Source organism: Eptatretus burgeri, chromosome 12 (assembly GCF_056783735.1).
Source record: "Eptatretus burgeri isolate ZD-2024b chromosome 12, Ebu_testis_v1, whole genome shotgun sequence".
Taxonomy (NCBI): Eukaryota; Metazoa; Chordata; class Myxini; order Myxiniformes; family Myxinidae; genus Eptatretus; species Eptatretus burgeri.
In genome coordinates this window covers 70,790,438-70,813,145 of record NC_140972.1, presented here as the reverse complement: position 1 = coordinate 70,813,145, position 22,708 = coordinate 70,790,438, and positions in this window count along the sequence as shown.

The following is a 22,708-nucleotide window of genomic DNA, read 5'->3' as shown; positions in this document are numbered from 1 at the left end:
TTATAATGCAGATGCAGAATACATTGGTGGATGGAAACCTTGTACTATTTCACAACATCAATTACAGAAAAAGAGAAGATAATAATTGCACCAAAGAGGTATAAACAAAGAAGAATTTGATATCTTCTTGCACTTGGTGACATTATAAATGAAGGTGACACCAAGTTTCATAAATTCATAAACAGTATTATATCAAGCACTAGCAGGGGTATCCGGCGTTTTTTCTTTTTGAATACATCGTTGAGGCTCGTAGAAGAGCTGGTACATGGAACGGATCACGACGTAGCAGACAAAAACAGGATGCAAAAGGAACAGTGGAGATGCACGCAAAAGGAGCAGTAGGGAGAGAGGGGGGAAACACCAACAGCAGAGTTGAAAGCCAAGAGAGAGGGAAATTTGGACAAACTATAGGTGTGCGGAGGAATGGGGGGGGGGCAGGAAGGATGCATGGGGTGGACAAGATGGATACAGAAAGAAACTCCCACAATTGTGGTGCTGTTTCCCAGTGCTGTTTTATTCGTGTTGACATTTTGAAGAAATAATAAAAAAAAAAATTCATCTTTTGTGTCGGCCTTAAACATTTCCCTACATCCACTAAGGAATGGAATCAGGGATCGTTTAATATGACCTTTCACATAGGCTTAGGCTATAGGCTTTGGCACTATAGGGTGATAAAAATAAATCATAAAATGCAACGTTTTTTCAAAATTTTCATTTTTTCGGGAGGCCTAAAACACTCCTCGGCACTCACTGATGAACTTCTGAAAGTTTGATGAGGATCCGTTCAACCATTCCTGAGAAAAATGGTGATACAGACAGCCAGACAAACATCTCTTTTGTCGTCGCTGCTCACCCAGTCCTTGCTCACATAGTTCCTTCTTATCTTGTCCCTACTCCCATCGACCAGTGTTCTGTCCATGATTCCTCCCCTCTAACATTCTGGTCCACCAATATCAGAGGTCTTCTGTCCATCCAGGCTATGGCAGCTAATCCAGATATTCTAAGTCTTAAGTAAGTGTTTCTTTCACAGGATATCCCGGATGTCTCTTTGGATGTCACAGGATATCTTTTCTGTATGTCCTTGGTTATTGCCTCCCCCATTCTGGCAGACCTGATTCCCACACTGGTGGTGGTGTTGCTGTGTATGTTTCCCACACTTGTGGTGGTGTTGCTGTGTATGTTCCTTCTTCCCTTCCCCACAACTCATGACCCTCAATGGTCACACTCAACCCTGTAGAGCATATTTGGCTTTGTGTGCCTCTTCATAAAAACATATTGTTTCTTTATGTAGTCTACTCTCACTCCAACTATGATGACTCCATATTTAACATTCTGTTATCAGCAGCTCTGTTTGTGGACTGAAGTCTTTGACATGTTCAGCTACAAATATGCCACAATGCCAGTTTATAGTCGCGTTGAAAACCCAACCCATACCAGAGAAGTATGTGACTCCTGAGCTATAATTTCATCCCATCTGAGAAGTGTGAAGAAATAGCTTCGATTTACAGAGGATGCTGGGTGATATCTGCTTATTCAGTCCATCTTTTTAATTTGGGTCTTACCAGAGCAGGTCTTAACTGATGTCTTCGGAGACACTGGCCCTTGGCCACAAAATATGTTGAGAGCGACGTTTGATGAGAGCGACGTTTTTCATTTGATGTGCGACACTTCTGGAGAAATAATGTGAAAATGCAAAACATGTCTGGGTGGAATGTCATGTTGCATTGATTAGATAGATTTCTGATTTGTTAAATTAGTTGTGCTTCCATAAAACTTCCACCTCCACTTTAAGATAGATCTTTCAATCCGTGCTATCTGATCACACTTGACAAACACAGTAGATAAACATGCCCCAGATTCACACTTAACAAGCATAATGTATGTTCTGCAAATTTTTTTAAATAGAAATTGTACATGATTTGGTGATGTAAATGCAATCACATTCTGAACAAAACTTTGTGGTTTCTGAGACTCCAATTTTATTATTTGAGCACATCACGACATTGTTTACTCTTTTAGCACAACACTGCCATAATTTCTCATTCGATCTGGTAAGTGGACAGCCATAACTAAACAATGAGCACTCAGAAAGCTTTCAAGTTTACATGTGGCTGTGTAGCATTGGATAATGTATGTCAGAACTCAAAAATAAACTTCAAAGTATTACTTTCAAAGACTAGTAAAAGGATAATAAAATCGACTAAAAAATGAGTTCAGCTTCATGTTTAAATTTTTCATCTCATTGTGGAAAGTCATGAGAAACAGATGTGACATGACAAACATGTAGCTGTTGCAGTACAGTATTAATGTTGACTTCCACACATCTAATGGATATAAAGTCAAAACTAGTGTATGGTGGAAACATGGAAGGAGTACTGTCATTATAATGGTTTAAAATTTAGAAATAGAAGTAAGTAAGCAAGTAGTTTACCCATTAAAGGATACAGAGATTGGATGTCGCTGAATGTTTTTTGCCAATGCAGGCCTGGGAAAAAAAAAAACAAACAAGACAGCATGATGCTTTGTGAAAACCATAAACAAGCTTGGTGCTTTCACTGGCCAGAAATTACAAAATTTGTTCCTATTGAGTCTTGCCAAATTCCGACATGATAGTGACTATCTCATTCTGTAATGCTGAAAACATTATATGAACCAAATAGTCAAAATAGTTCAAATAACGGCAAGGTTTTTCATTTTTTATTACTTACAAGTACACACAATTAGTAATCTAACATGTAAAGCTCATTCTTTCCACTCATTTACCCACTGATTGACTTATATTAATGTTCGGTACCTTCAGGGTGACGTAGAAAGCTGAAATTCCGCATGCTGAAGGATCTCAAAGCCGATACACTGGCAAAAACCACAGAACTATCAGAAGGCATCGATAAATTAAAAAAAAATAAATGCAGGTGAGCCATCCGAGACAATGGGGGAGGCGGAGTAATTTCACGTCCTGATACACCGGGGGAAAATTGCAGAACCATCAGAAAGCATCCGTAAATAAAAATATCTGAAAATATGTGCAGCCTTGTTGGGCTCACTGCAGTTGAGTGACCTGAGACAATGTGTACAGCACCATGGTAAGTGTTACAATGAAAATACTTCAATAAAAATGTTAGTTCATACATTTCTACAACTGTAAACCATGAAATACAAGCCTCAATTGATATCTAGCATTTGAAATTTGTAATTTCTACAACTGTAAACTGTGAAATAAAAACCTCAATTAATGTCAAGGAAGAGGTTAATGATGCTTGCCTATACTATTTATAATGTGCATATGTATGAAGCACGATCCTTACACATTGCTTATAATGTGTAAGCATTTCCCTCGAGTATATTGTTGCGGTTCTGCGAAGCCGGCGCTCCCCTCTGAGGCAATGTCAAACACCATGCAGTGGTCCTGAGATAGTTATTTCATTAGTATTCGTTTTAGTTCGCCCTTCCTTTTGTCTAGTGGGTTGATGGGACAAAATGCATTGCGAGGGTTTCAGGTAGATCTTTATTCTTATTCTCTATTTATTTAGTTTGCCTTTCTGCCCACACATCACTCCCCCTTCTTTACACACACACACACACACACACACACACACACACACACACACACACACACACACACACACACACACACACACACACACACACACACACACACACACACACACACACACACACAGCCACAGCTAATTAGCATCTACTGCCAAATCTCATTCGAACCTTGCGCCATGACCCAACCGACACTCACCTCAGACCTTCGCCGTACTCGAATCCCAATGTTACAATATTTCTGTGACAAACACAATGCCTTCGTAATAATCCCCACATCATTGGACCACAGTTCAAACTCGCCTGCACTCACAATTGATGCCACAATCTCAATGACCGCCATCACCATCACCATCACAAACTCGCCGCACTACAATTGCTATGCTGCTCCACTACAGCCATCACTCAACCACTGTCACCACCGATGCTCACCACCTCCATCTGGACCAGCATTGGACCATACCTTCTTGATACTCAGGGCTGGATGTTCTGGTGTCAAGCACAGGGAATGAGTGTGCGTTAGGCGCAGTTCAACATCGTGCAGATATCGCAAGCATTCCACTCAAATATGACCCTCTTTTGGTGTCCAGTGCATGCTCGTGGCCAGAGAGCACTGCCAGATGCCCTTGCCATATGGTATTCTAGGAGCTCCATCATGTGGCAATTCGCAGAGCAAATGAGGCCAATGCTATGCAGAATCCTTTCCTGGGCAGGGCCAAAGCCATGGTAAGTGTTAGTGCACCAATGATGGCATTATAGCACCTCCATGCTCAGCCTGTTCCGCTCTCGAGCGCTGCCTCCGCCGGGGAAGTATAGAAGAGAGCTCTGCTCTTTGGCCTGCCGTCTTCTCTCTGATCTGCCCACCCTCTTCTCTGCTCTTCTCTCACACCTGGCCCACCCTTTCTGCTTGTTCCTGGGATCACGGAGCAGTGAAACCGACCGTGATAGACCGGAGAGCCAGAGACCAGACCGAGTGTCACTTTAGCGAATAAACATTTATACGTACAGACCTCTTTACACTCACGTTAAGTACATTCCTTCCTCCATTTCAAAACCACCTGACATACATCTTTATACCTTCCTCTCTGCATTACACCGCCGATCATTACAGGAATGCTTAATTAATGAATAATGAATAACAAATTTTCTGTGTAGTAAATCTCAAGGAATCACATGAACACAGGGCGTTGTTATGTTGAAATAAAGTATACATTGTGCAATAGTCAACAAGAGGGAGGACAACAAATCAATACAAATATCTGATAAAGTTTGAAAGTGCTTGATGACATATCATAGAAATTTGCATTTGAAAGTCATGACCACATCCTTGAACATGTTCTGTTTGTCTCTTATCAGAATCTGATTGGTGAATTTGCTTCCAAGTGAGTTGATCACCCTCCTCATTTCTCTTCCTGAGACAAGAAACTCTGTTTGAAATATCAAGCTTGAAAGCAATCATGTTGCATTGATTGTCTTTCTCCATGATCATGTGTTAAATAAATGATTCAACCTGTATTGTAACTGGAGTTACTTGAGTAAGGTTTAGAGTTTTCCACCACAGCACCTGACATGTTTATACAAGATAAGCTTGTAGAAGTTTAGTATTGGAATAGCTCTGCCTTGTGTTTTTGTCTTGTGAATACTTGCATTTCTTTTGCCGCACCTCATCAATCCTTGTTTTCCCCTGCTGTACATATCGCTTTTGTAAGAAAACTTTTTATTGATCCACATGCCTTTCCTCACACTTGCTTTATAAATTTAATGCTCTCATTGTGAATGTCCCTAGTTTGTCCCCTGCAACCTTTCCCTACGTTTTTACTTTTACAAGCCAGCCATGAAGGAGTTGTGTTTTTATAACACCACAACGATAACATTTTTTTTAACCACAACCATAACGACAAGCAAGCAAACCTTGCCGAGCAGGCAGAAGCCCTGCCTTCATGGGTTTCATGCCAGCAAGTCAGGCCCAGGGGTGGATGATTGATAGGCGTGACGTTGAAGGGAGATCAGAGGCAAACGCACGAGGGGCGTGGTGTCAGAAGGAAGAGGATTTGGGTTGGTTGTTGGTTGAGTTCAGTGTGAGGGATGCGGTTGAGAGATGACAGAGCCCGGATTTGGCATGTCAGAGCAGAGCATTATGGCTGGCTTTCCTTCGATGCATGAAGAAGATGGCACGATTCTCATATTTGTGCTGAGGTGAATTGGCTTGCGTGGTGGAGCTGGCTATTGACTCTTGGTTGGGTCGTATGAGACAGACCTCAAAGTCTCGTGTATATGAGGTAGAATATATCTAAATTTGGTGTAATATTTCCCAATGAGGCTAAACATGTTTTGGTATTTATATGCCACAACAGTCTCTTGAAAGTTGGGGTTTGTTCTAACTGTTCACTTTCGCTGGGGTCAAGCTCAGCTGTCAGAAAGACTTCAACGCCAAGGCTACGGTGTATAATATATTTGGGTCCATTATTGATTCATTCTATTTCTGACTCTTGAGTGACTAAAGGGTTAAAAATGATTATATCAAGTCACAGACGAGTCAAACTTTACATTATTTTATGCATCGAACAAGAAAATGAAAATCTCCAAACCAATCTGTCTGGTGGAGTGTCAGTGTGAACTGCCGGGCAGTCAGTCCTGCCACTTGTACATGAAATAGGCCGTTTTCTGGCACTTGCAAGTGGCTCAAATTTATATGGCTCAGGTCCAGAAACTCCATCGTATAAATTCCCATCATCCTCCGACTCGTCCTTGGCAATATCGGAATGAAAACACTCAGTTTCATCTCCGCTGAAATCACTCTCTGATTCGCATATCACCATTGTTCACACGCTGTTTCCAAATGTTCACGAAGTTTTCGGAGAAAGTGACGTCATAGCATCTTCGGTAACTTCTGGACTGTTTTTCGATCACTGACAAAAGTTTTGACTTAGAAGTTAATTTTAGCATATTTTGAGTTTCAAATGTAAGAAAATAATTGCCCAACGATTATTAATGTGATTGCAACCTTCGAATCACGCAAAGTCATCAGCGACCCAAAACCTGCTCTTTAAGTTGCTCTGTCCATTTATTTGTCAGGGAGTTCGAGTATAAACCCCTTGTGCTGTTCTATCCGTTATTCCGCCAGTGCTGCTCTGCCCCTCCCATGCTCACTATAATCTCTGAGGATCACTTGTCCGCCTCCAAAGGAAAACCGCTTGGCAATCCGGCATGGTCGGTGTTAACCGCCATTCACCACAATTGGGTCAGGGGGGTTAGCATAACTGGTTAAACTCGCGACAATATCTTGGTTGGATAAGTGTCTTATAATAGCAGTTGAAAAAAAGCTCAGGTGTAACCAATCACCTTCAAAGTCACACACCAAGTTAATTGGCCTCAATCTGTGTTAAATTGTAGTGATTCTGATTATTTTATAATAAAATCAGCTGTTCCTGTAGGTTTCCTCTGTCGAGTAGTGCAATTCACTGCAAAGACTCAACCATGGATCCCAAGGAGCTTTCAAAGGAACTCCGGGATAAAGTTGTGGAAAGGCACAGATCAGGGGATGGGTGGAAAAATATTTCAATGGCCTTCAATATCCCTTGGAGTCCAGTCAAGACAATCATTAAAAGGTGGAAGTTGTATGGTACCTCTAAGACCCTGCCGAGATCAGGTCATCCCTCCAAACTGGATGATCAAGCAAGGAGGAGACTGATCAGAGAGGCCACCAAGAGACCAGCTTTGAAAGAGCTACTTGCCTTTATGGCAAAGACCGGTCACTGTGTGCATGTGACAACAATATCCCAAGCACTCCACAAGTCTGGCCTGTACGGTAGAGTGGCAAGAAGGAAGCCATGAATCAAAAAGCCCACCTTGAGTCCTGTTTGAGGTATACAAAACAAAACAAAAAAACACTCCAGAGATTCTGAAGCCATGTGGCAAAAAGTTTTGTGGTCTGATGAAACCAAGATGGAACTTTTTGACCTCATTGCAAAATGTTACATTTGGTGCAAATCCAACATAGCACATCACCCAAATAACACCATCCCTAGTGTGAGGCAGAGTGGTGGCAGCATCATGTTATGGGGATGTTTCTCATCAGCATTGACTGGGGCACTTGTCAGTAGAAGGAAAATGTCAGGTCAGGTCAGGTATGGGAGCATGTGCCAGAACAGCACGTCGCTGCGAAGGAAAATGGATGAAGCAAAATATGGCAAAATCCGAGAGGAAAACCTGCTGCCCTCTGCAAGAAAGCTGAATTTTGGACAGTAGTTCACCTTTCAGCATGACAACGACCCGAAGCATACAACCAAAGCCACACTAGAGTGGCTGAGGAACAAAAAGATATCCTTGAGTAGTCCAGTCAGAGCCTTGACCTAAATTAAATCGAAAATCTGTGGCATGACTTGAAGATTGCTGTCCATAAACGCTCCCCACGCAACTTGACTGAGCTTGCACAGTTTTGTGCAGAAGAATGAGCAAATATTACCCAATCAAGGTGTGCAAAGTTGGGAGAGACCTATCCCAATCGACTCACACAGCTGTAATTTCTGTCAAAGGTGCTTCCAACAAGTATTAACTCAAGGGGGGTGGTCACTTATCCAACCAAGATATTGTAGTTTTGTATTTTTATTTAATTTCCTGAAATTTGTGGAATTCGTTTTTCACTTGGAAGTTTTGGGTTATGATGTGTAAATATAGGTGGAAAAAGTCTGATTTGATGGAATTTAATTCCAGGCTATAAGGCAACAAAAGGTGAAAATTTTAAAAGGGGATGTAGACATTCTATAGGCACTGTATAATCTCATCACCTGAGAAGATCGATGTGTTCAGATTGGTAGACGATCCTGTGGAAATATTGGAACGTTTCATTTCCCGGGTTCTCAGATTGAAGTGAGTGGAGAATCTGGAGGGGAAATTAAGAGACGGTTAGCATGGGAAGAACAGCAATGCCAAGATTGATAAGGATCTGTAAAGATAAATTTGTGACAATACAAACCAAGAGAAGGCTGGTCAATGCTTAATTTTTTGGATGTGCATCTTGAACAGTGAAAAATAAAACAAAAGGAAATTCGACACAGGTGGAGGCCATTCAGCCCATCATGCCCGCACCACATGAACACCACACCAATTTGTTAACACCAGATCAAATAAGAAAATGCAAAATGTTTTTTTTTTTACTAAGTGCTTTTTGTGTTTGTTTTTAAAGGTTTTTTTTCCAAAAAAAAATTCCGTTTAGGGAGGGGGCGTGGGCTTGGGTAAAAAAAAACACAACATCAACCACACAACACCCCTCGAAGAGATCCCCACCAACAGCACTCCGTACACATGCACACAATCACCCATCAATGCTCAAGCTACCTAAAAGTCCTGCCAACATCCCCATACTCCTCCATCTCCATAACTTTCAGGTAGCTATCTAATTCCAATTTAAACTTATCTCCTGTTTCTGCTTCCACTACCTTTCCAGGGAGACCATTCCATGCATTAACTACTCTCTAAGTAAAAGACCCCTGCCTTACTACTTTCTTAACTCTCCTCTTCTTTACTCTCAGGGATAAGTTTTGGAAAGGAAGATCAGTTTTGGAATGTGGGTTTGGAGACTAATGTTAAAAAAATTCGATGGACTGAAAGAAGAACTAGAATGGCACTCGGTGGAGGACATATGTATCTCTGCCAAGCTGAATGGTTTACGTTTTGTATCCCACTGATAGGCCGGATCTGTATTTGGACCTGAACCAAAATCGAATCGGCTTCTTCTTGTCACCGACCCAACTCATCCACCAAGTTTTGCTATAATCCGTCCATAACTTTTTGAGATATCGTGCTATATATCTCTTCAAAAATTCTTGGATCCAGATCCTCAACAAAATGTAATCAATTCTTCCTTGTCACACACCCAACCTGGCTACCAAGTTTCGTTCGAATCGCTCCACAATTTTTGTTATATCCTGCTCACAAACAGACAAACAAACAGGGGCGAAAACAACCTCCATCCACTTTTGGTGGCAGAGTTAGCAAACAAATCAGTGCTTGATGAAATTAGACCACCATGTACATTAGAAACACTGATGAAACTGTCCTACTTTGAACACATCATGAATGAAGAAAACGAAACTCCAGAGAAGTCAATCATGCTGGGTGCGGTTGAGGAACGAGGAGGAAGATAATGATGCTTACTGATTGTCCTTTCAACCTCACTGATATTAATTAACCTATCATTGACTGGATTGTATCCTAGTATCGATTCTGGAATCTTCTTCTTGCAAATCACTACCACTCCATTTATTTTACACATTTTGTGACCAAAAAATAACTTTTTTTAGTTGTCAGATTGAAATTGCCCCAAACCAACCCGTTTAAGTTCACTTATGCGGAAAATTTCAGTTTTTTCCCTCTCCATCTCTCTCTTCATTACATCTAACTTTATTACGTATCACTGATTCATTGACCTTAGATTTAATGTCCCAATTCTTTGGACTTTTGAGATGCTCAGAGTTTGACTTTCACTTCTGTTGGGCTGTAATGCTTCATTAAACTTTTTGGCATGTCTTGGACTGTTATGAGTATCACTTTCATCGACATTTTTGAATGCCCCATGTATGATATCATGGAGTGCTGGACATCATGAGGATGGTGTATAGAAAGGTAAGCCATAGTGGTGTCGCTCATTCACTTTTCAGCAGCGGCAAACACAGGGATCTGAATGTGAGTTTACAAAGGATGTGATAGAGGAACCTCAAGCCATCTTGGTTATCCCTCAATAATAAGGACCAGGTAACAAAGGTGTTCATCAAGACAGTCTCTCACGTGTACATGGAAGGAAAGCAAATATCGTGCACCACAAAGCAGGATTGTGCAATAGAAAGGAGTTCGATTGACAAAGATTTACAACACATTCATGGACACATTGAGGGAAGCAACACATTCATGGACACATTGAGGGAAGCACACAAATCGCTGAAAAGTTCAACATTGGATAGCGTTTTGAAATATCCAACAAAAACATCATTCGTTTTGAATTTCTTTCAACATTGGCTATTTATGACCATAAGGTTCACACCTTTGTTTCATCTGTGTGAGAACAGCAGGCCTCGAATGTTGGCCTTTTGGCAAAATATTGAAATTGAACCCAAAACAATAAACGATGCATTCACAAATTTGTTGTCGTGATGAAACTTGTGCCTTGGTTTCTATTGTTTTCCTCTATTACTGCTTGTTTCCTCTATTACTGCAAGGCATTCCAAAAGGGATATTTAATATACACTGGCACAACGTATTGAGCAAGATGACAGGTTGCCCGTGCGTGCAAATTGCTTTGGTAAGGAAAGATATAATGGATGAAGATGTTTTCTGACACTATAACTGAAGCCATACTGACCATATATATTTTAACAGATCTGCATTGAATCAATCGCCAGTGAAGTCTTGTTGATATACGAGTCTCAATGTTATTGAGGAACCTTAAAGCGGCACATTTCAAGCTGTCTTGTTTGGGTTCCCTCCCCTGCCTGAATAGAAGCTTATCATGGTGCTTTGCAGACAGGACATTCCATCAATGAGGATGCTGAAGTCGAATGAAAAAGCTAAGATTTTTACCTCCGCCACCAGCGGTGATGCCTGGTGTTGGTTTAATGGTTCGGGTGGTGGGCTTTGGATCTTATGGTCCTGAGTTCAATTCCCACTCAGTTGTTGAATTAATACCAGGTGGGGTTAACTTGGCCTGTCATCCTTCTGAGGTCGGCAAAATAAGTGCCAGCATGCTCGTATACTGTGTCGTAGTGACGACCCATCCAGGATTGTGTCCAATAGCCAAGGAGACTGCTTAAGCAGCACCAACGCTCTGCACAGAGTATGGTCCCAATCTCCTCCACCGGAGGTGAAGGAGGTTATGTTTTCATCCTAACTTGGCAATAAATAAATAAATAAATAAATAATTTTTTGACAAGTATGTTGATCACCTTTGTTTGTTTGTTTGTTTGTTTGACCGGTCGCCTCCAGCCCAAACCGCTCAACCAATCGTATCGAAATTTGTGGAGATTAATATCACCGACCCTGCGATGGTCCCACATTGAAGTTTTGTGAAATTTGGTCGACCAAATAGGTCTACAGAGGCCAACAATCGAATTTGAGCCAAATTTTCTAAAATCCTCAAATTTAATCCGATTGACTTTAAATTTGAACAGGATTTCCATGTCAGGTCAATTAATTCAACAACCTATTACTTTTGAGGTTATCATAGGCCAAATTTTTAAAGTGTTTCTAATATTGTTAGTTTTCATCCGATTGACTTGAAATTTGAAGATCATTTGCCTATTAGGTCAATGAATACAACAACCAATTAATAATAAGGTCAAAAGTTCGACACAGGCCCAATTTCTAAAATTGATAGATTGGGTCAAAAACTATACATTTTTTTTGTATGTATATCATAAATATATGTGGAAAAATTACACACCCAGAGTAGGAAATGAATCCAGGTCCTCTGGCAAACCTTACTAGTGCTTGGCCACCTGATCTCTCTGAGTGACCCACTGGATAACACAATTCTTCCACATATACAGGTGCCACTCTCTTTCCACACTGCTAATAACATAAGAACAATATCATAACATTATCATATCATAACATATAATAATTGTATCATAACAAGGGAGGAAACGCATGAGCACAAGCTGTGTTAGTATATCAGGTCTTTGTTCCCTTTCATCTTCAATGACATAAGTAATTGCAAAATTGCATTCTAATCTAATTACAAGAAAACAGACGTGGATGTAAATGCAAGTCTTTCCAGCTGTTCCTGCTGTGACATGTGAATGCAACACAGTAATTGAATGCCAAGGCAGGTAGGTGTTTCTCGAAAAGCCCTTTTACCCTCATTTGTTCAAATTACCACCATTTCAGGACGAGCTGTTCTGGTTGAAACCTTTACTACGTGAGTTATTACACACATGTGTCTGTGGGCACGTAATGAAAAATGCATCTGGGGGCAAAATGAAAGGCATTAAATATTAACACCTGACTTTTATGGAAGTTTGGGAAGTCATCAGGATTGCTGAAAGCATTGATTTGGAATGAGAGTCTGTGATGAAGCCGTGAACATACTCTTCGTTCGTTCTTGACAGATAGGAGTATTTTGCCTTTGGATGTTGCATTATACTTTGGAATTAAAGTTTTCAGAGCCAGATGTTCCAGTATTTTCGGGTTCAACGGATCACTGCTTTTATATTATTGACAGACTTCAAAGTGTGACCTGGTTTCTATTTTCCATGAAAGCAATCTCATTTTACTTAATGGAATAATTTTGTTTGCACTTTCATGCTTTTAGATTCAATTGTCTGGAATTTGAAAAGCTCATAAGCTGAACATTGCTCGGAAGGTCAATCAGCTGAGTAATGCCACATCTTCTCACCTCACGTCCCTCCTCTTCTTCAACCAGAGGGTGCTGTGTTTAATTAATATATATCATGCCTCTTTCCCATATGCTGCTCAGCTGGTGGAATTGGCAGGAAATGTGGAGTGTTTGTTTTGTAAATGGTGTGCTATCCCCAGGAGATGGTCCATTTGGAAGTGTTTTTATGATGAAACCACAAGGAATTAAACTATTTAACTGAAATATCTATAGTTTCCAATGAACTGCAGATGGAGATTAGGTTGTTGGAAAGTTGAAAATGTTTGCATGTAAGTTATTCATGCATATTTTCTCAGTGCCATTCATTTATGGGATATCAACATTGTACTACACAAAATGGTGGAAAGTTAACTCCCCTCGCCCCCGACCCATCCCACCAAATGTCCGAATGCCCCGCTGCAAAATTATTCGCCCCCGCCTCTCCAAAGTGTTCACATTTTGATGCCACCTGAGCTTATTTCACGATGCTTTCAAATCAAACTTAACATATAGAGTCTTTACAAACTACTCCAAAATGATAAAGCAGTGATAGTGCTAAAGGTTTGAAAAAAAATGTTGATAAAATGTGAATGTTTGACTAAGAGAGAAAATTATATGATTCTCAGTTGTATAAGTATTCAAACCCTTTGCCTCATGAACCCTAAATCACTTCTGGAGCAAATTATTTGTTTGAAAAGTTACAAAACAAGTATAATAGGTTTAACCTGTATGTAATCGGTGGTTTAACTTAAAAATTAAGCTTCACCACTTATCTAAGGAGTTTTAAGGTGCAAATCACTTGTTCAACCAACAAGGCAAACATTAAGACCAAGGAACTTTCCAAGAAAGTCAGATATGAAGTGTTGGAGAAGCACCGTTCAGGAGAGGGTTATAAGAAGTTGTTAAAGTCATTCATTCACCTGACTTTTATGGAAGTACAGTGTACTTCTGTACAGTGAAAGTACAGTACAGTGAAGTACAGTGTACACCCTTTGAGTACAGTGAAATCCATCATGAAGAAGTGGAAGTCATATGATATCACCCAGACTCTACATGCCTGGTGTTAGCTTAATGGTTGGGGTGGTGGGCTTTGGATCCGAGGGTCCTTAGTTCAAATCCCGCTCAGCTGTTGAATTTATACCAGGTGGGGTTAACTCGACCTGTCATCCTTCCAAGGTTGGCAAAATGAGTGCCAGTATGCTGGTATACTGTGTCGGAGTGGCGACTCATCCAGGATTGTGCCCAACTCCGAAGGAGACTGCTTAAGCAGCACCAACGCTCTGCAGAGAGTATGGTCCCAATCTCCTCTCCTCCTCAGACTCTACCCAGACCAGGTTCCCCATCGAAATTCAGCAACCGGGCAAACATGAAACAGGTTTGGGATGTCACTGTAAATCCAACAATGACTTTGCAAGATCTGCAAGACTCTATTTCCTTGATTGGGGTCAGTGTTCATCAATCAACAATATCTCATTCCCTTCACAAAGCTGGCCTCTATGGACAGGTGGCAAGAAAGAAACCATTACTGAAAAAGATGCATCTAAAAGCTCATATGGATTTTGCGAAAAAAGTATCTTAATGATACTGCAGGGATGTGGAGAAAGGTTTTGTGATCAAATGAGACAAAAATTGAACTTTTTGGTCCAAATTCAAAGCGTTACATTTGGTGCAAGCCCAACACTGTACATCATCCAATCAACACCATCACCAGATTCAAGCATGGTGGTGGCAGCATCATGTTATGGGGCTGCATTTCATCAGCAGGGACTGTCAAGTTTGTCAGGAAAGAAGGGTTCGAAGTACAGGCGAATCCTTGATGAAAACCTGCTTGAGTCATCCATGAATCTCAAACTGGGTAGACGATTCACATTTCAGCAGGACAATGATCCGAAGCACAAAGATAAAGCCACACTGGAGTGGCTGAACATGAAGAGAATAAATGTTCTTGAAAGACCCAGTCAAAGTCCTGACTTGAACTCAATTGAACCATTATGACGAGACTTGAAGATTGCGGTCCATCGACTATCCCCGACAAACTTGGTGGAACCAGAGCAATTTTCACATGAAAATGGGTAAACATTTCACCATCTCACTGCACAAAGCTGGTAGAGACCTACCCACAAAGACTCAGAGCAGTGATCGCTGTAAAAGGTGCCTACACCAAGTACTGTGACCTTAGGGGATCAATACTTTTGCAACCAATTAAGTTTGATTTCTACATGTTTTTTTTTTTTTACAGGTATTCCTGGTATATAACCTCATTCAACTATAACAGTGTTTAGTTTGATCTCTACAGTTTTGAATAAAAAAGTTTATTTCGAAAAATCGTTTCTACATAATTTGCAATTCATCGAATTGTGGCATTATTTGGAAGGGGGTGAATACTTTTGCAGCCACTGTACGTATTTCACTTCTCTGGCATCATCCCAAATTCTTATTCCCATCTGAGCACTCACCCACCTCGCTCCACAAAGCTTCCCTCCCCTTCCTGTTCTCCATAATTATCACTCCTCTTCATTCCCACACACACGACACACACACACACACACACACACACACACACACACACACACACACACACACACACACACACACACACACACACACACACACACACACACACACACACACACACACACACACACACACGCATGATAGAACTTTGGCATATGAGAGTTGTGCTCTCATATACCACAGTTAGTTACAGGTCTAACTGCAGTATTCTGCAGAGAATATCTATTTTACCTGGGACACACCAACGGTATGGGTTCCCATCGTGTGCTGCCTTTTTAGCTGCTGGTTGTATCATTCGTTAGGGGCCCAGCTGTGCCGTCGATGCAGTGCCCCTATTACCAGTATACTGGTGCTCATTTCACTGAAGGATGACAGGCTGAGTCAACCCCCTGGTGTTAATTATGGTGTGGGTAATATTGTGTATACGGGCTGGAAGGATAGCTTCGAGATACGCATACTCATCTCAGAGTTGTCTTGCTTGTGTTCAAATTTCAGCCAAACTATAAACTGTCCTTCCGGTGTTTGCATGTAGGAAGATGCAGGCAGATAGACAATAAGCTGGGTCCCTCATCTGCTGGCATTACTTGGACGTTAAAGATCCCACGGCATCCTTCATGAGGAATTGGTGAGTTATTGTCACCCTAAGCAAATCACAAACTCCTGCCTGGACTGCGGGTAGTAAATGGTGTGGTCTTCCTGGAGGTTCCTTGACAGCAGATAATACTGCTTGCTATCTTAGTGTGTGATTGCTGCCTGGGCAGCAGCTTCTGCACAATAAACAAGTTGACCAGGTAGTTTGCATGTTCCATGTGAATGGCCGTTTTCAGAGATGAAGAGAATCAATTATTACGATTACTAGCAGGGGTGACTTGTCAATGCTCTGGGATGGGGTGTGGAGGGTAGCTTAAAAACTTGCCCAGGTCCTGAAGCACTTACACCCAAAATGTGGGGCCCTCAGGTGCTCCGGTTCATCCATTAAAGAATAATGTACAAACAGCAGAACACTGGAAAATGTGTATGTACAGCAGATTTAATGTTTCCTCATGGGGAGATCATGTTTTAGTGCAGAAGTAGAAAAATAAAATATAATGGAGCATATACATGAAACCTTCACCAAAATGGCGAAATGTATGTCCCCCAACGTTTCCTTGTTTATTCAGTACATCCACTCATCCCTCCCTTTCTTTATGCCAATCTCTTCCAAACCTTCTCTTCATTTTCTTTCCTTCATTTCCACCAACTCCATTACCTTCCCTCTCTTCCACCTTTTCATATTCCCATGTTAATTTTTCTCAATTTATAGGAGATCATCCACAGTCTGAGACTCCTCAAACGCCCACATCCCTGCAAGACGTCACTAAAGTCAATGAACTTGTCATGGAAAGCCATTGGCTGACTATAAAAACAGAGTTTGTCATTCACATGTCATCCCACTGGCATTAACGACCAAGATTTTGGGGATTGCCAATATTTCTCCTATGAGGTGAATATAGTCGAGACGCATGGCATACTGTCTCGGCAGCACAGCACTCCTGTTCACCAGTTGCCATGCCAATATTCATTATCCTGGAATCGAATCAGTTGACCATCATCTCAAGGAGATGGGGATGGGCCTGGCATTTGCCTGGGGGATGGCCAGACGGAGGTCCCTGGATTACCGGCGGAAAGTGGACGCAGCGACGCGCTGTTCTGGCACATGCTCCCATACCTGACCTGAATCAGTCAATTACTTTCTTAAATACCTATCAGACCTGGCTGGCTCCGAGATACTTCGCCATATTTTCAAAGTAAACAAAAAAGTTTTTTTCACTGAAAGCAATATTTTGAGCAGCAATTAAGTTGTGTGTTGTGGCTTGAAAAGCAACATGAAGTGTTATTACTGGTGCCAATTAAGGTCCAAAAAATAACAAATACATTGCACTTCATCATGTTAGAACCGTTAAGATCTCTGGTTCTTCAGTTCCAAATCTTAAATAACATCAGGTGAGTTGACTCAGCCTGTCATCCTTCCGAGGTCGGCAAAATGAGTACCAACTTACTGATAACAGGGGACACTGCATCAGCGGCACAGCGGCACACAACAGTTCGGATTCTGGAATCGTAAAAAAAAAAAAACCCCAAAAAACCCCACCATTTTTAAGACAAACGTGTGGAAAAGCTAAAACACAGACCTGAATAGCTATAATGCATTGGAAAGCATAGAAACACCCGCAATAAAGTAGGACACAAGTTTGCATAAAGTTTGCACAAAGTTTGCATCGTTGTTTCCACCTGCACGTCATACCATGACAAGAGCGTTCATTATTATGGGAGAGAGAGGAGAGGGAGGGGAGAGAGAGGGGGAGAAAGGGGGGAAAGAGAGGAGAGAGAGGGGGAGAGAGAGAGAGGAAAGAGAGGGGAGAGAGAGAGAGGGGAGAGAGAGAGGGAGAGAGAGAGAGAGGGGAGAGAGAGAGAGAGGGGAGAGAGAGAGAGAGAGGAAAGAGAGGGGAGAGAGAGAGAGGGGAGAGAGAGAGAGGGGAGAGAGAGAGAGAGGGGAGAGAGAGGGAAGGGGAGAAAAAGGGAGGGGAGAGAGAGGGGAGAGAGAGGGGAGAGAGAGGGGAGAGAGAGGGGGAAAGAGAGGAGAGAGGGGGAGAGAGAGGGAAGGGGAGAAAAAGGGAGTGGAGAGAAAGGGGAGAGGGGGAGCGAGTGTGGAGAGAGAGGAAGGAAAGAGCAGGGAGAGAGGGGAGAGGGGGGATGATAGAGGGGAGAGGGGGGATGATAGAGGGGAGTGGGAGGGGATAGAGGAGAGAGAGTGGGAGAGGAGAGAGGGGGTTGAGAGGGGAGAAAGAGAGAGAGAGAGAGAGAGAGAGAGAGAGAGAGAGAGAGAGAGAGAGAGAGAGAGAGAGAGAGAGAGAGAGAGAGAGAGAGAGAGAGAGAGAGAGAGAGAGAGAGAGAGAGAGAGAGAGAGAGAGAGAGAGAGAGAGAGAGAGAGAGAGAGAGAGAGAGAGAGAGAGAGAGAGAGAGAGAGAGAGAGAGAGAGAGAGAGAGAGAGAGAGAGAGAGAGAGAGAGAGAGAGAGAGAGAGAGAGAGAGAGAGAGAGAGAGAGAGAGAGAGAGAGAGAGAGAGAGAGAGAGAGAGAGAGAGAGAGAGAGAGAGAGAGAGAGAGAGAGAGAGAGAGAGAGAGAGAGAGAGAGAGAGAGAGAGAGAGAGAGAGAGAGAGAGAGAGAGAGAGAGAGAGAGAGAGAGAGAGAGAGAGAGAGAGAGAGAGAGAGAGAGAGAGAGAGAGAGAGAGAGAGAGAGAGAGAGAGAGAGAGAGAGAGAGAGAGAGAGAGAGAGAGAGAGAGAGAGAGAGAGAGAGAGAGAGAGAGAGAGAGAGAGAGAGAGAGAGAGAGAGAGAGAGAGAGAGAGAGAGAGAGAGAGAGAGAGAGAGAGAGAGAGAGAGAGAGAGAGAGAGAGAGAGAGAGAGAGAACACACATATATATCTTCTTCTTTCGGCTGCTCCCTTTTAGGGGTCGCGACAGCGGATCATCCGAATGATCCGCATACTGATTTGGCACATGTTTTACGCCGGATGCCCTTCCTGACGCAACCCTGGTCGCCTCTTATGACACAGGGATATGGTACACCTATTTTAACCGGGGTATACACCGGCCCAGTACACTGGTACTCATTTCGCTGACCTCGGAAGGATGACAGGCTGAGTCAACCCCCTGGTGTATTAATTCAGTGGCCCAACAGGGCTTGAACTCAGGACCTTTTGGATTCCAAGCCGCTGCCCTAACCACTGCGCCAACACCAGGCTATATATATATATATATATATATATATATATATATATATATATATATATATATATATATATATATATATATATATATATATATATATATATATATATATATATATATATATATATATATATATATATATATATATATATATATATATATATATATATATATATATATATACATATGCATTTAGATGGATGTTTTTCATTAATCCTGCTTTTTATTATTTTGTATGTAGTCAATGACTGCTGGTTGCATCATTGCTGGGAGCGTGGCTCTGCTGCCCCTGTTACAAGTAAGCCAGGCGACTTAACCGTTAAGCATCACTTCTCGGATCAATCCTGCTAAACCAGGCTTACCAATGCTGCATAAAAAAAATGTATCGGAATAATGAATGACCTTTACATTGAAGAAGACATCTTTTTGGCAACATTAATGTTTTTTGATTTGGGAAAATGATTAAGAACAAGTCAACATCCTTGAACACAACTTCCATGCCAGAAAAGTGTCATAGCATTACATATTTCCTCTGGAAAGAACATGTAGCAATTTAATAAAATATCTGTCCAGAGTTTGAGGCTCGATGAAGAGTTTGATCCTACTTATTTTTTTGAGGCTCGAGGAAGAGTTTGAGCTGGCCTGGCAAAATAATAATGAAAAAATGACCGAAGAAGATGTTTTCCTTATTTTAACTTCTGCCACGAAAGGTGGGCAGAGATTATGGTTTCACTCCTCTCTGTCTGTTTGTTTGTCTTTCTGTCTGTGAACAGGATATCTCAAAAAGTTGTGGACGGATTCAGGCAAAACTTGGTGAACAGTTTGGGCGTGTGACAAGAAAGAATTGATTCGATTTTGATGAAGATTCAAATCCGGATCCGGATACGAGAATTTTTCAGTGATTCTTCACCTTTGAGTGATGGGCCCAAAAATGATGTCTCGCACGATATTTCAAAAAGTTGTGGGGGAGTTATGACAAAACGAGGTGGATGAGTTGGTTAGGTGACAAGAACAAGCTGATTCGAGTGTGGTTCAGTTCCGGATTCAGATCCAGCATATCAGTGGGATGCAAAACGTTTACTGTTCAGCCTGGTGGAGGTATCCGCTCTCCTGAGTGTTGTTCTTGTTCATCTTGGGCACAAGAGGAATCTTGCGATCCTGTGATGTCATATTAGCTACAAGCACAAATTCTGCTGAAGCTGAGCAAGGAATGTAAATGTTGTGATAACTTTCCAGATTCGGCCGAGCATAAGACTGTGCTTAATTTGAGAAATTTATGAGGGCTTGCTTGCATTTCTTCTTTAAGCACAGCAACGACTAAAGTTACCTCCAAACCAAAATCGATCCACAAACTCCTTTGCATGAATGTTCCATTGGTTGCAAGATAGGTTTGTAATGTCTCCAAACTCTATCCTTGCTGCTCAATCTATAAATGACTTTCATCATGATGGTCATATCAAATAGGCAAACAAGATCTGCCATGCATTGTTCCATCCATGCAACCATTGGTACCATACTCTGTGTAGTGCGTTGGTGCTGCCAAAGCAGTCTCTTTGGCTATTGGATACAATCCTGGATGTGTCACCACTCCGACAGGATACCAGCAACCTGGCACTCATTTTTCCAACCGAGGAAGGATGACATGCAGAGTCAACCCCACCTGATATTAATAAAACAGCAAAGTGGGATTTGAACTCAGGATCCTAAGATCCCAAGCCCACTACCCAAACCATAAAGCCAACACCAGGTATATGCATGATTGCTGAGGAGGTAAATGGCAGAAAACTCAATTGGTTGGAGATTGGCCTCAAATGTGAATTTGATTAACTGCTGATCTCTGTATGTGATAACCAAACTGAACAATAGCGTATCATAATAATAATAATTATAATAATAATAACCATTCCTTTCATGCAGTGAGGCATGTTGGTTTGCCGAGGTAGTTTCATTTGGCTCAGAAGTACAATCTTGGACAGGGTGGCACTCCTTTGCAGGATACTTAAACGGCTTATTATCACAGTAAGCTGGTACTCATTTTGCCAATCTCAAAAGGCTGAACAGGCTGAGTCAAACCACCCAGTGTTATTTCAATAGCATGACATGGGCTCAAACTCAGGGCCCTAAGATCTTAACCAGCAATCTTAACCATTAAGTCAACATCAGGCTTAACAACAGCACATCCAGAAGATTTCATTTGGAGGTGAAAACTGACAATGGGAGGATCAGTATCGGAAACAAATATGGCTAAAATCTTTGGGAATGCAACAGAAGCATTTGATTGAAAACTGAAATTCTGAAAGAATGAATCGCAGACGACAATGTAAGCTTCGTGAGACAATTGCGTGGAAGGGTGGAGGCCTGAATTTATCAAACATCTCATGTCTATGTTTGCCTTTCTTCAAATGAACAATCTTCCAAGAAATTTCTGATGAAACTCATGTAAAATATTCTGTTTTTCAAGAGATTCATCAGAAATCTTAAAAAGAGAAGTGCTGTCGCTTCAAGTTCACAATGAATCATGCTTCATAACTTGCCGTTACCATTATTATTGAGAGCTGTTTGCAACAAAGATGAAAGTTTCAGAAGTTGACTAAACAGGATCCAGCAAAACATGTAAGGATTTTTTGAAGTTTTCATCGGTCCAAGAACTAACAAAAAGGGAGATGTGAAAAAGGATCGGGAGAAGAAATGCCAGCAATCATCAGTTATGAAATATTGAGATGTAAAGAAGTTAAGATGATTTTTTTTTTTCACTGTGTCGATGACTCCATAGCTGCTCATCCAAAAATGTAACATGTCTTTCAATCCTTGTGAAATTGCACAGTCTCACCCTGCCACATACTTATTTCCATCATCAGTCACTGGAAGAGGTTCATTCTCTTGTACTTCTTGGCCTCACCATCAGTCTTTTACCTCTCCTGGGTTGACCATATCATTGAGCTGTACTCAAATGCCAGCCACAGACTGGATATCCACCATTGTTCCAGGTCTTTCCTTGAAAAATCAGAAGTGAATCATAGCCTATGAGGCCCTTTTTCTGTGAGCTGGGGCCCCAGCCTAACGTCTATCTTTACTGGAATCTGTGAATTCTTCAGCTCTCAAATTCGTTGGCAACTCTTGTAAATGAGGCTGAAGAACCAGGCCTCTTGCTCTCACATTGAAGACAGATCAGTGGCCTCTGTTTTGGTTTTTACCTCCTCTCTTCCGATCTGGCTTCCTCTGCTCTTTCATCACCCCAGCAACTCCAGGATATACACGTTTTTCTAGGAACCCCCTCCTGGTTACGCTTCTAAAAACCTCAAGTCTTTTGTTTGCTCGCTCCTCCTGTTTGAGATCCTAAATAAAGATGACATTTTTCTTGGAATCATGAGAACTTGAGATGATAGAGTTAATAACCTTCCAAAATAAACTTTATATTTTGATCAACTTTATATAAATACGGAGTTATTTTCCCCGATGGAGTCATTAAGTATGCTCCTCTGCCATCTGTCTTTCAATTTTTCCACGAAT